General features: G+C 52.4%; 1 long non-coding RNA gene across 1 annotated transcript; it reads right to left on the minus strand.

Moving 5' to 3' along the window:
* Window positions 1-449: 449 nt before the first annotated feature.
* Window positions 450-8,945, minus strand: LOC147598208 (uncharacterized). The gene is made up of 3 exons (XR_015260752.1): window positions 8,794-8,945; window positions 4,473-4,607; window positions 450-596 (listed from the first exon to the last, which is right to left on the minus strand). It is a non-coding gene; the product is annotated as an uncharacterized LOC147598208 (long non-coding RNA).
* Window positions 8,946-14,726: the final 5,781 nt, after the last annotated feature.

The following is a 14,726-nucleotide window of genomic DNA, read 5'->3' on the forward strand; positions in this document are numbered from 1 at the left end:
CGGGCATCGGCCCCTCTCCTGCTGCCTTAGCAAGACCATGGGGAGCTGACGCAGCAAGAACCGAATACAAAAAAACGGGGACGTGTCTGAGCTTTGCCAGAGCAGCTGTGCTCAGGTGGGGCTGGTCCCAGGTGGCACAGCCCACCGTGCAGGTCTGCGGCCCGGGGGTCCGTGCTGGCCACCAGTGAACCAGCCCCGGGAACGCCGCGGCACGCAGGTGGCAGCAGCCATCCAGTTTTGCTTGGTATCATTTGAAAAAAACAGGGCAAGCGGAAACTATTTCCTGCTACTCTGTATTTTTAATTCGTATTTTCACAGCTCTGCCTGTCCTAAATCCCAAGCAGATGGTGCAACTCAGCCCGTCTCCTCCAGCAAGGATGATCCCCGGGGCCTCCCTGCAGAGAGTGTACATTTCAAAGGATAATTCCAGGAGCGCTTCTTACCCTGATCCGGAGCCTTCTGAGCGTCTGTACACTTCATCACTCTTCACACAGACCTGCCCTGCCTTGCACCAGCTCCCACTGGGGTCCCCTTGTCCCTTTTAGGAGGTAAGCAGCAGCACAAGCTCTTCGGTGAGGCCTCGGAAGCAAAGGCAGCTGTGAAACGCAAGAAGCAAAAGTAAAAAACAAAAGGAAAACAAAAAGAGAAAAGGAGGAAAATTCCTGTATGACTTCCCTGATTTACGCTACAAAAACAGGAGCTGTCCCCCTGCCTTCCAAGGGTGGAGGTGACCCCAGCCTTGGTCCAAGCGGGGGCACGGGAAGCCCTTTATGGAGCAGCCCGCTCCCTGCACTGCAGCACCTTTTTGTGCTCGTGAAGCATTTCTGCGCTAACAAATCCCGTTTGATAACTGTGTTGCAAAAGCTTCACTCTGAATATTTAATAGAATTATCGCTAGTTATCAGCACAAGTGGGTGATCAATCACAAGCCGCCTTTACCCAACAGCAGGCAGAGCCACTGGGGGGTTTCCATGACATTTCCCACCCTGCCCCCGTCTCAAAATGACCATGAATTAGAAAGAAAAACAAACAAACAGCCTGCCCCCACCCCCGGGGTTTCACTCCTTTCAAAAATAAACAGATAAGGAAGCGCTTACAGGCTCTGGCCTGGGCCCAGCTGTCCCCCAGTGCCACAAGCACAACTTTTTGGGCCCTGGCCTGCCGCTGGCGCCGCCTCCCCGGCAGAGCCCCCTGGTTCTGCCTGCTCCGCCGCCTATGAACGAGGTGATCTTTTAGCTGCCCTTTGTCTTGGAAAAAAATTAATTCTCATTTGCATTACCTCGACTAAATGTCACCCACCGATATTTTGTTAGACGTTAGCAATGCTGGCAGAGAGGGGCACGCAATAATTGCGTTCTGCCTAGCGCTGGGATTTACATAATTTCAGACAGCAATTAAAGAATCCCTGGGAATTTTTTTTTTTTTCTCTTCCAACCTCTCCTACAAAGAAAGTGTTCGTTTACATTAAGCGCTCAGCTCCTCACTGTTCATTTGCATAAAATTAAAGGTTTTTGTGTTCTGGAACAGCAGGGTAACATTTAAAATTCTGTTTCAAAAAGCTCACCTTAGAATAATAAAATGTTAATATCATTTCACGGGCTAGAGAAGGTTGCCAGCTGCCTTTCACTTCAAACTTTTACCCAATACTAACTGTTTAGGTGGGTGATATTATTATTATTTTTGAGGGTTAGGATATAAACTTTCTAGAAAAAGTGCAGGGATGTAAATGTGCCTACCGATGGGTCTCTGCAGGGCTACTCCAGAGCAGAATGTTTGTTTACTCCATAGTTTTTTAATTAAAAAATCATGCAAAAGAGCAGCAGTGGAATATTACAGGCTTTAATGTGCTGTCATACTCCAGACTATGAGAGGAAATGCAATTTGGATCAAACCCCTTTCATTTGCTTTCACGGAGATGGAAGCAGCACTCCAACGAGTCTGCAACGCAAGATAACTTCCACTCTGAGACCGCATCTCCACACCCTGAGCAGGGCCCGGTGCCTGCGCGGGTCCGGGCAGCAAAGGCAGCGTCGTGGCGACAGCTGAGGCCCAGCGCCTTGGCCCAAGGCTGGCAGGGTCCCCATCGGGGTCCCCTCACCCCCGCAGGTCACCTGGAGCCCTGGAGAAGGGGAAGGGCTGGTGAGGGGCCACTCTCTCACGGCTCCCGGCGCTTGGGCACCCACCAGCCGCTCGGTCCTGGCCCCTTCAGAGCAGCCACCACGGGCAGGGAGCACGCAGCCCCTCGCCCGCAGCCACTGCGCCTGCCTGGAGAGCAGCGGGCAGCGGTCCTGGAGCCGCTGGGGAGGGGGATGGCAGCTCAGAGGGGCTCCGTGCCCGCCGTCTGCGGGAAGGGCTGGGAGCAGAGGCCAGAGGCTGCCCGAGCTGAAGCTCTCCCAGCCATCAGCTGCCTTTACTCTTGGCACTCTGTCAGCACTAAATAATAAAAAATGACATTTCCATTGGAAGATGACACTGCTGAGGTCCCTGAATGACCTTTCTCTATCACCAGGGTCGCTGGTGCCTGGGAGGCGTTGTCAGCAGCGCTGCCTGCCCCTGCGCCGAGGACAGAGCCCCCAGCAAGGCCCGCTGCTGGAAGGACAGGCTCTGCAGGGCTGTCCCACCGCTGCCACTGCAGCGGGCAGGGAACAGCCCACGGGGCTGGCAGCCACCAGCAGCAATGTCCCCTTGCAGGGGATGCGGCTCCCAAGCCCTTGCATGAGCACTGGAGATCTGGGGCCTCTCCTTCCCCCTGACAGCTCTGAAGTGGAGCCGGCCCCACCTCCAGTGGGGGAACCACGGCCATGGGGGTGCAGGTGACCCATCCCACATGGCACTGGGCTGGTGCAGGCTCTGCGGGAGGAGCAGGGTTGGCACCGGTGCAGCGCTGCAGGGAGGTGCGACATGAGCAGAGGCAGCTCTCACCAGAGATGCGGATTCACCCCCAGAGCAGTGGCATGCTGTCAAGAGGGACCAGCAGGCTGGAGGCCCTCGGAAAGGAGCTCCAGAGATGTGTATCTGTGTGGCTGCTCTGCTCCAGGCCACGGGAGATGTGGTGACGATCCCTCCAACAGCCACAGGGCTGGGAGAGAGGCCAGGGCGCTGGTCCCCAGCATCCAGCTGCCATGAAGATGCACAACATGGAGTGCACAGTGCAGCTGGCACTGCCGCAGCCCATGCCGTGCCAGGAGCGTGCCGTCAGGCTGGCCTCTGCCAAACACGTCCAGTGCCCGGGTGAGCCAGCACGGGCCAGGAGCAGGGCCACGCCATGAGCCTGGACGCCACGAGCCTGGTGTGCTACAGGGCCAACCCTCCCCTGCACTAAGCAGCAGCACTGAAGAGCCACGCAGGCCAGCTCCCCTGGCCCGAGTGCCATACAAGTCAGCGGGGCAGGGTCCAGCAGAGCCACCCGGGCCAGGGGTTTCCTCTTTTTTAAGGCAGTGTGCCAAAAGCACCCTCTCAGCCCCACAGGTGCCAGCCTGGGTGCAGGACCGCAGCAGGCAGAGGCCAAGAGATGTGGGGACTCCTGGGGCCATCTCCTAGTCCTGTCTGCCAGCAGTTGTGGGGCTCAGAGGGTCCACACCGGGCCCACGCTCACCCTTCCTCCCTTTGTCACCCTCATCCTCACACCATTCGCAGCACTGACACTGCTCCTCTGCAGCCACCGCTGGTCGCCAGCCCTCGCCTCCCCCCCCATCAGCATCCCTCCCCACTGCCCCCATCATGCGGCACCTCTGGGCCATCACTGGGGCTTCCCTTGCAGAGGAGTTCATGAAGCAGCCGAGGCAGGAGGAGATCTTCCACCTGGCAGTCCTCTTATCTGCCACCATTTGGGGCTGCTGTAGGATTGTTGCAAAAAGTATTTCATTAAAAATGAATCCAAATCCCAGCCGTTGTGTTATCTGACTGGTTCACAGGCGGGAGAACATCGAGCACAGTCTACAGTCCCTGGTGCCTGTGTTGGATTCCTGCTTTAGTCTCCAGGCCACTGAAGCTCCTACCTGCCTGCCAGCAAGTGCCACTTTTTCATAGTGATTTGCACAGGGAATCTACGCCTTCACAACTACAACGGACATGAGCACAGGACAGACTCAGGCTTGTAAGCACCCACCTCACCAGCAACCTGTTATAAATGTTTTCCAAACTGTTTTGTGTGTCTAGAAACTGAGAATTATCATTGTATCCCTGTAAAAATGAATACAAATCAGGATCAGCATGCTGCACACTTCACATGAGAAGCTCACAAGTAAGACACACGCCAGTCTGGTATCAGCCAGCATCTTCATCACCCACGTCGCCTCGTCTGCCAGGACACAGCCCTGTTCTCCGGGGTTTTCTGTGCTCTCCACATGCTCCTCCCGAGAAGTTTTAAAAGCCAGTGCAAAATTTGACTACTGTGAGCAAGCAAAGCAACAAGCAGGCAGCAAAGCAGAGGATGAAGAACAAAACACTTGGGAAAAAGCAGAGTAACTCACCTCCTCTGTGAATGTCGGAGTGGGCAGCAGCAGAGCTGGGATGCGCCGGGCAGCGGTCCCCAAAGAGCAGGGTACCACACAACGAAGAGACAGGACCAGGCACCCGCTTCTCCTCTGACGCCCCAGCCCCTGCAACTGAAAGGAGGAGATACTTTAATTTAAAAAGCAAAACCAAAAGTTGCATTTTCTTTCACTATGCTTTTAACACACTGAATGTTTTTCACATCTGTTGTGTTGGGACTAGCAGGACTGGCACTTTCCTGCTCAAAGTGACCCGGACGGAGCTGCTGTCCCCCAACACACAAACGTCAGCACACGGCACCCAGCCCTCCCGCGCACGGGAGCCCAGAGCATCACACGCAAATGCAGTGCACGTGCAGAAGCACGGATGGGTCACCACATGCTGGGCTCACGGCACCGAGCAGGCTCAACGCTGAGGAGTGAGCTGTGGGTTCTGGAGCTGAGCAAAACCCAGGGCTCTGTCCTCGTGGGACATTAACTCTTCAGAAGCTGTTTGCCTTCTGGGTGAAAAAGAAACAAACTTTTGCTAAATGGAAACAGAAAATATTTGCTTGGGAATTTATCTTATGTGAAAAATCAGGAATTAATTTTAAAATTTTTCATTTCAAAATTTGTTTCATTATTTTTACATTATTTTATGACATCAGTAGTAGCGCATAATGTGGCCTGTCATATCATGTCAAGTCACGTCATAATATGCATAATGGCAGAAGTGGTGCATAATGTTACATGTCACTGACATAATCGGAATATTCTATTATTGACTTTGTCAAACTAATTACACAGACAGGAAATACTGTGCTCTAGAAAATAAGACTAAAAAGGTGAAACGTATAACGAATAACATTTATTTCCCTTTGCAACTGCATTGTTATGTGTTTTTAATGTATTTGTATAAAAAATATTTAGACTAGTATATTACATCATGCTATGCACTGCTATGTATAATTCCATGAAATAATACAATAACAAATTAAAACAGTCCAAGTAAAATTTTCAGATTAAAGCTATTTAAGTTCATCTTAATAAACAACTCTCAAAACAAAAATTGAAAAATTCCTCTCTATATGAAACCTGAAAGTCCCCAGTATGGAACGCTACAAAACCCAGACCAATCTTTTAGAAAAACCCCCCTCGCCCTGCAGGGTCTGCAGAGGAGCAGTGGTGCTGCCCTGCAGGGTTTGACGCGCTGCATCGTGCAACAGCCATGCACCAACGTGCTCACACCCACACGCATACGCATGCACGTGGACGTATCCCCTGCGGCAGCCGCCCGCCCAGGCTCGGGCTCCCAGCGAGCCCATGGGGACTTCTAATTGCCTTGACATGTTATAAATCGCCTAACTCGGCCGTGATTGCCGTGAAGAATGGTACTTTAAAGGACTCAATACCTGTATATCTCCCTTTGATAAACACTGGCTTGCTGAGCTTAGATCTTATTTATTTACCCGTGGAGCAGGTTCATTACTATGTATTAGGTAGATATGACATATTTATAGAAATATGGGGACTCTTTATGGAATATATTAAGATTAAATAAATCATTGACTATGTGGTCAAGAACTACAGTAATCCTGATGAATGATTCCATGATTTTTTTTTTTTTTGATCCTTGTATAATTTTAAAAACCATCCCGTTTGTCTTCCTGGACTCCTGCAGAATTTCCCACACCACCCCAGGGCTCCGGGACATGCAAGCCGTGCACCCCTGCTTGGGAGGAAAGCTTCAGGCCCTGGGCGGCCCGCGCCCTGCCGGAGGGGCCGGGGGAAGGTCCCTGGGAGACCCCCGGAGTGTCTGGACTTGGAAACCCAGCCCTTGGGCCCCTGCTTCGCAAGCTGAGAAATGGGTGCGATTTTATTATCCCCCGTCATCCCATTCACTGTAATCTGCGGTATGCATCCATCAGCCAATGAATTTACACATCTAATGGTGCATTTGCACAAATTAGTGCTAATTACATTTAAAACAGCTATTTTGATACCAGTCAATGAGAGCCACAGCTAATGGCCAATGCTGTTTCACATGTCCCCTGGCCTCATTACAGACACCCGAGGAGATACGCTGAGCATGGACTGCACGGGAGCAGCAGCGCAACGCCCGCCACAGCCTCACAGCAGGCGGCTTTTCTGGAGGGCATGGGCCAGCGGAGCTGAGCCCCTGCACAAACACCCACCCCATCGGCACTCGTGCAGCACACGTGGTGCCAGAGCTCGCAGGGAGCTGGATTCACCTTCCAGCATCCTTGCTCCCATCAAACGCCTGCTCTCCCGGGCTGCCGGCCGCCCCGCAGGGGAACCTGGCAGTGCGTACAGGACCGAAGGCAGCAGCGGCCAGGGGACCTCTGCGGGGCACACACAGTGTTTTCCCTCTGGCTCAGGACAACAAGTAGAAGCCTGTAAATACTTGGGGTTCTTCAGGACAGTTAAGTAGCAAACTATCTGTTGATAATAAAATTTGCTTGCTTCTCACAGATATCCAATTTGCCTACTATCCAAAGAAAGGAATTGGGTGTCTGCTTCCTAAATTGTTTTAATCTCTGGCAAAGAGTGCTTCTGGCAGAGTCCCTCAGCTGGAAAATAGGAAATGAGTTTGGAACAATAGACAAATGTGAATAATACAGAGCTTAAGATGTCTGATCGTGATCTTGGGAAGTGAAGTTTGAATAGATTCCTCAATTCACCGTGCGTGACCACCCTGGGGAGGAGAGCGCCCTTCCGGGGAGAACTGGGGATGCTGTGTCAGGTCTGGCAGCGATGTGGGTTCCCACCCAGCTGGGCAAGAGGGGACACGGTGCCACCCTGTCAGGCGCAGGCAGACGCCGGTGCCACTGGGGACTAACACGGTACCGTGGGCTTTAGCAGCTTGCACAGGCTTTAATGCAAGGGATTTTTTTTTCTTAATCTTTCCTTCCCAGGCATTTACGTGCATCCCACTGCTCTTACCCCAGGGTACTGGCCACGCACGGCACTGCCAGCGAGGGTCAGTGGGTGCGGCTGTACCTCCAGTGCACCCACCCGTGCCCGACGGCTCCACATCTCTGCTGTCAGGCTGCATCTTTGCCTTTCTCCTTACAAAGATTTTCTCAATAGATCTTCAAACATTTTTCCACAATAGTCTTAAAGGATTTCAAGAGAACTTAAAATCCTGGGGAAAAAAATAACCTTCCCCTTATCTGCCAGCAGAGAGGCTCTTTTCTTTGTAACCCTGTTAATAACATTGCCGTCACTGTGGCAGTCAGTGAGTTTTCCGAAACAAAGAGGCTCCTGGGCAAAAAGTTGCCCCACACACCAGGATAACTCCTGGGCAGCCTCCTCCCAGGGCCCAGCCGGTCCCACATACCTGGGCTCTCGTCCGTACGGAGACTGCACTGGCACCCAGGAAGCTCGCCTCTGCCCTGCGCCATCTCCTGTCAAGGGGCAGAGGGGTCCTCTGGAGCCAGCATGTGGTTTTCGGAACGGATACCGCATTTCTTCTTCTAATCACGATCTCTGCAAGGACAGTGCTCTCGGCATCGCGCACGAGCACTGCTGGCGCTGCCCTGAACACTAAAGGAAACACTCTTTTCCATCGCACTAAGTGAAACACTTCAAACCAGGGAAATCTTGATAAAAGTTTAATTAGGAAAACGGACTCCATCTGTAACGTATCCCCATTCTCCCCATGTATTAACCCTTTTGCCATAAATCTGCCACCCTTGAAGAAACCTGCCTTCCTCACAAAACCTACTCAGGGTTCACATTATTTTAATCAGTTAGAGGGGTTTAATACATTATTGATTTTTAGGAGAATTGAAAAAGCTCCGTATTAAGTCCAGGTTGCTTATTCTTTCTGTATATGACATTCAGGTACTTGTGAAAAATTATACCAATTATGAAATCAGCCATTTACTGCTTCAAAGTGCAATCAGTTGTCACACTGGAAAGCACTTGCTCCTGAATATTATTAGTTGGGCTATGTGCACAGGAAAGTGCTGAGAGGAAAGACTTTAACCAAAGGGCAATTGCATGAAATTTACTTAGAAATAGCTATTTATCACCCCTGGATTTCCTACTGTTCAAATCCACTGTAGACACTTTATGGAATGAAACAGCCATCTCACCAGCGTAACTCAGCCAACTGAGGGGTTTTTTTCCTCACTGACATTAAATGAAAAATTTAGAAGTCATTGTAACAGCTTAAAGATGCATTATCCTTTTTGATGTGCAATTTTAGCTTCATATCAAAAGCCATATAAAATAACCCCCACACAAACACAAAAAAAGAACTTTTAAAAGTTTTATGATATGTAGTTCATCTTACCTTTTATGCATCTAACAGGCACCGCTTCTCCCGCTGTTCTCAGAGACCATTGCGTGATTACCACTATGGGGGAGAAAATATTGCCATAGCAGCAGCAAAAGCAGCCGAAGGAAGGATTAGTCTCTGGAGCCTGGGAAATGGAGGGGGGGAAGCTGAGCACCACAGCCCCAGCAAATTCCTCCGAAGCCAGAGCACGGTGGAATTGCGGGAGAGCTGCCCATTAGAGAAGCCTTCACTTGTGTCACAAACTGCCACCATTAATGGGTTTTGCTGCAGGCAATGAAGTGAGAGGGAACATAAATTAGAGAGGGTACATTCAAGAGAAATTTCTAGCTCAGTAAAGATGTCTTGTCTGCTTGTTTTCCAGAGTGCAGAAGAATTTCAGAAGGCAAGGTCAACTTCTGCTCAAAGCAGGAACAGAGCTGGTCAGCCGGGGCATGCTGGCGCGGCACCATTAACGTGCAGGACGAGCACACACGGATTTGGTTACTGACAGATGCGACCACTGCTCCTGTTTATCTCCCCAGGCTGCGGTGCACAGCACAGTCTCTTCCAGCTCCTCTCCCAGGAGGGTCAAATCCAGGGATGACAGAAGTACTGAACCAGAACCCGTCTCATGCTCCTCTATGCAGCATTTGGATCTCCTGTCAGGTGGGTTGAGGATCTGCCGGTACCTCCAGCGAGGGCTGGGCATCCACCGTTTGTTATCTGAGGCGTGCTGGACAAGCCAAAGGATGCAGGGATCGCTTCTGCTGCCTGGGTCAGCACGCACATTGCCTTGCTGTGGCTCAAATGCATACAGGCTTCCTGCGAGCACACCTGCATTTCAAAAGCATCCATCCCTGCTTCCTGCGGGGCCTGGGCATGTGCCACCTTCACCTAAGAAGCCAAACATATAATCACAGACAAAGCGTTACTTGCCACTGTCAAATCCATGCTCCAGAAAACAGGCAGCCTCAAAATTATTCTATTATAGAATTTCAGGTCTGAAGCAAGAAAGGGGAGAGGAGGTGCCAAAGTGAGCGGCCTTTCCAATGTCCTTCAGCATGGCATGGGTGCCACGGGTGGCTGAGGCACAGCGTGTGCAGAACACACCAACAACAGTCTTTACAGGTGATAGCAACCCAGATCTTACAGCCTGCTTCATAGCACAGAATAATGGAAAACCAGAACATTACTATATTTTAACTTAGCAAAAGGATTGTTATAATACCATTTAATTTAATAAATAGTAAAGTATTTATAAAATGAACCATTTTGTAAAGTGTTACCAATTTCTCCATACACAATAATATGATTTGCACAAACGTTTGTCCTTGAGGCAATAGAAATTTTCTTTGCAAATCAATCCTTCCAAGGGTTGTAATTAGTATCTGCTAAGGCAGCTAGCGGTACCTGTAGCTGTATTTCTCCCATAAAAGCCCTGATTGCTGCAAGCACTCACACAAAGCTAACGACACAGAAGGAAAATGCACACGTTGTCTAGACTATTCGTTTTAATCAGGCAGAGTGATTTTTTGTGGCCCATTTGATATGACTTTTACACAAGATACAACCTCACTCCACAGGGGCTGGCAGAAAAGGTCAACACTGCTGTATAAAAATACATTTAAAGAAGGAGTTTAGAAAAGCAGAAACTACGGATAAGGACCAGCATTGTTTGCTGAGAGCTGCAGGTGTTACATCTATCTAGTGATTTCTGAGACATTTATAAATCCACCAGGTTGTTTTAAATGCTCAACAATTAAAGAGTCAGGGGCTTATTTTGTTAGCTTTTTCCTTAGCAATGGGATGCCGGGGAGAACTGCTGCGTGACAATACACGTTTGAGTCAGGGCAGGTTATAGAGGGTCCAGTTTCTTCAGAAACGGTTTGACACCCAAAAGCGCATCCAGGACAAACTCCTGCACCCTGCCCAGCTGGGTCAGGAGCGCAGACACCCCACAGCCTCGGCGAGAGGCGTTGGAGGCCGCCAGCTCCCAGCGCCGGTGCGGATGCTCGTGCCCCGGCAAGGTGGCCGAGTCGCCCACAGAGCCCCGGGCCAGGTGACTGCCAGCCAAAGGACCCGGTCCCCACAGGGGACCCCGGCTCCCAAGGGATGATCGGGTCTGGAGCCGTCTCCAGCCGGCGCTGGTGAGTCAGGGCAGCTGCCAGGAGCCCACAGGAGCAGGCTTTGCCCAGTACCTCGTGTTGAGGCACAACCACATCCACGAACAGCTTCAGGTGCCCAGAGGACCTGGATTACGACAGGGAGCAGGACACGGGGCTCACTGCGCACAGGGGTACGGGTGTCCCAGGAGCGTGGCTGTGGGGGGGAGAGCCCAGGGCTGCTGGCCCATGCTCCCACTCTCACCAGAGTAGCACACAGCCATGCCAGCTCCCTCCCGCTTAAATCAGTGTTTTCCAGACTCTGTCATGCTGTTCCAAAGCAGTGTTTTGCTGGGTGCAGTTTAGCTAATATTGCTCTTGGTGATTAGTGCTAGTGCAAAATAAAATTAGCAACCCTCCCATTGCCAGCAGGAACAACATAAGCTGTCCCCGCAGCTCCAAACTGTGCTGGACACATGGACAGGAGCCCCTTGATCGCAGGCGTGAGTCAGGGGTGTCTGTCTGTCAGGGGGGTCACCTGGAGCACCCCAGCACTCCCAGTTGCACTCGAAGTGCCACCAAATAGCACAGCAGGGGCTCTGTCATTCCACAAACAGGGTCTAAAATTCCAGCTGTAGGTCCAGGTTTCAGCACTAAGCATGCCATCCATCATCGTTACCCGCAGTTGCTCCGCTCACTGCCCCAAAGGCAGGGGCTGCCGCACTCTGTTCCCTTCTGCTTCCACAGGAGGAGAGGCGAGGCATCAGTAAGATCATTGATCTGCAGCGTTCACCTGTACTCCTGAGCAAGGAGGAGGTTAAATTATCACAGGATGGAGAAAACTCAGTCTTTAAAATTTCCTGCTTGCCCTTAAACAAAAACTTACTATGTTTGCTCAGCCTTGCTCTGAGGACCCAACTGCAGCAGCCCTGCAGCAGAGCGCAGGCAGCCTGTCTTCCAGGGAAAGACCCCTGGGACCAAAGCAACCCCACCTTCACTCCCTGCTACAAAAACACCCGGGACAAGAGCTGCCAGGTCTGCCTGCATCTGTGGCTCCAACCCCACAGCAGATCAGCCTCTGGACCCTCATGCTCTCCAAGATGCTTCAGTCTGCATAGAAAGGTATGTGTACACAGATATGGTACTTAAAAAAAATGACATCTCTTCTGTCCAGGAGAAAACACAGCCCCAAGCTCACCAGGGTCTTCTGGCTCCTGAGTGCCAAAGCAGTGGTTGCCCCATGTGGGATGGGGACCAGCAGCCACGCAGAGCCTCAGGACATGAATGCTGCTGCCAGTGCAGTGCTACCCCCATGCCACCAGCTGACTCGGGGTCGTTAAACGAGGTGCCTCCTGCTCACATGTCCCCATCAGCACCAGACAGGAGGGTGCTGCAGCACATGCTGGGTGCTGCAAGGGTGAGGCAGGCCCATGCCATGGAGTTGTGCTGCACAGGGAGAAAGCTGAGCATGGCAAAGTTTCAGTCCTAGCTGGGGCCCTGACATCACACAACTGCTTCAAACACAGGAGAGCCCAGCTCAGCCCAGCCGACTCATTCAAGGGTGCTCCGAGGGCAGAGCAATGCCTCTGGCACAGAGCGACGCTGAAGATGCAGCTGGCAAACTGAGTCATCACTCGGGCACCCTCATGCAGCCCCTTTGGGGGCCAAGGGACCATCCCTGGCCCAACACCCACCATGCCAGGGGGAACAGGGCACGGGCCAGCCAGGGTGCCCACCTCCCGCAGGTGACCCACAGCCATAGGTGCTGCCATGGTAGGTGCTCCAGAGAGTAAGAACAGCCAAGTCCATCACAAACCTGGCTGCGAGGCTGCCTGGAGATCTCCTTGGCATGCTTCAAAAGGTGTGAGGGGAAGATTCATCTTCATAACTACTGTCCTCAGCTTGTCTGGCCCCATCCAAGCTCCAGCCGCCCCTGGGCACCAGACATGCACAGGTCTCCCCGCACACTCCATCATCCTCCCTGTGCAGGGCTGCGCCCAGCCTGCAGAGAAAACCCACAGCCCAGCTGCCAGGCTGAGCAGCGCCTTGAGGCTTTTCCCCTCCTGTCCACAAAGTAAATGAAGTAGGGAGAGTAATAGAGTGTGCTCTCGCCGAGACCGACAAGCCTGTGCCTCTCCTGGAGCTGCTGTGCTGGTATTAAACAGACAAGACAAGCTTGCAGTCAGTTATCGGCCAAAAAAATAATGAAAGAACAAGTCGGCAGAGCAAAGCCAAGTCACCCAGACCAGCCAAGTGGAGAATTTAATTTCTCACAGGTTTCCCAGCAGCGAAGCATCTCCATGCCGTAGCCCTGCACGCACCAACAGCTCCAACCCAGTGGTCACAGCTGCTCCATCGCCCACGGGGCTGGGGGAGTGGGCACACACCCTGGGGCTCAGGGAGCCCCGTTCTCATTTTCTAGAGCAGGGCTCAGTCATCACAGGACACAGCTCTGCCTGACGCAGGGTGTCAGTGACATTTACCTGTGGCTGCACAGCCGGCGCCCTAGGCTAAGCACACAAAGCAGGAGAGCAGGGCTCTGGGAGTGCTTTCAGCCCAACAGCAAAACAGCTGAGGGCAGGGAGGTCCCAGCAGAGACCTGGCCCTGCACCCACAGCAGTGCAGGGGGGTTCCAGCACCACGGGTCCCGCCACAGTGGCCATGCAGCAATCGCGGTGCGTCAGGGAGCTGAGGCGCCTGTGCCCCAGACAGGGAAAACCCGGTGTCCTGGTCCTGTCCCTGAAGCCACCAGCATTTCTTCAGTTTGCAGGAAATCAAACTGAAAAGAGATCCTGATGCCAACAGAGCTGCCCAGACCAATTTTGGGCTCCTTCCATTTGAGTTGTTTTCTATCCCTTTGCTTCCAGAAAACACTTCTGGGAACTCATCCCTGGTGTCAGTGCCCTGCACTCAGTATCAGCAGACAAGTCTGGAAAAACAGTTAGTGGTCTGGGACAGCCCCAACAACGAAACCCGTGCAGAAGCAGAGAGAGAAAATCAGCTGCCAGAGAGGGTAAGCGTGCTGTCTGCCAGGGCGGGTTACTGCCAAGGCACCCATCTCCTCAGTTACTCGTCCTAGGGGCAGAAATTCGGGGCTGAGCTGGAAAGCAGCTGGGAACTGGCTTCAGTCTCTCCTCTTGTTCCAGCATGTGCTAGAGAATTATTTTCTGTTTTTTTTCCTTTCATTGTCAGAAGTGCAGTCTGGATGAGAAGAAAACCTACCCGGGTACCACATGACCAGGTACCACAGCCGGTCCATGACCACCCGGGTACCACAGCCTGGCCAAACACACCCCTGTGCTGACACGCAAATTTCAGACCCCTTTCTGGAAGCACGTTAAAGTTCACTTTTGTGAAAGGGGAAGAGGCAAGATGCTCCAAGCATAATAATTAAAAATAATTTTGAAGTGTAGCTGAGGAGCTGAAGCTTGTAGCAACTGAGCTATTGAAGGCTTGCATGGCCAGCAGCTCACCGCATCTCCCGGGGCCAGGCACCCCAGCCACCACTGCCGCTCACCCCAGCGCCTTTCACAGACCTGTGCCCCAGCACTAGGGTGGGGGTTTCACAGTAGCATGGTTTCCCACAGGTTGTCCTCCCTGCCTCCGCCAAGCCAGGACAGAGCCCTCCTGCCCACCAGCACCACGGCAGTAGCCCAAAAGCTGCAGACAACCAAGGTGACTTTCTCCCTGCAGAGCACAGAGCGAGCCCCAGCCCGGCATGGCTGCAGCCTGGCCCCAGGGAGCAGGGGCTCGCAGGGATGCTGACACTGGGACCGTGGTCCCCACGCCACAGAGGAGCTTTGCTCTCTGCAGTGCTGCTGACAGCACCTGGGCAAAGTGACACAG

Source organism: Chlamydotis macqueenii, chromosome 20 (genome assembly GCF_036417535.1).
Source record: "Chlamydotis macqueenii isolate bChlMac1 chromosome 20, bChlMac1.mat, whole genome shotgun sequence".
Taxonomy (NCBI): Eukaryota; Metazoa; Chordata; class Aves; order Otidiformes; family Otididae; genus Chlamydotis; species Chlamydotis macqueenii.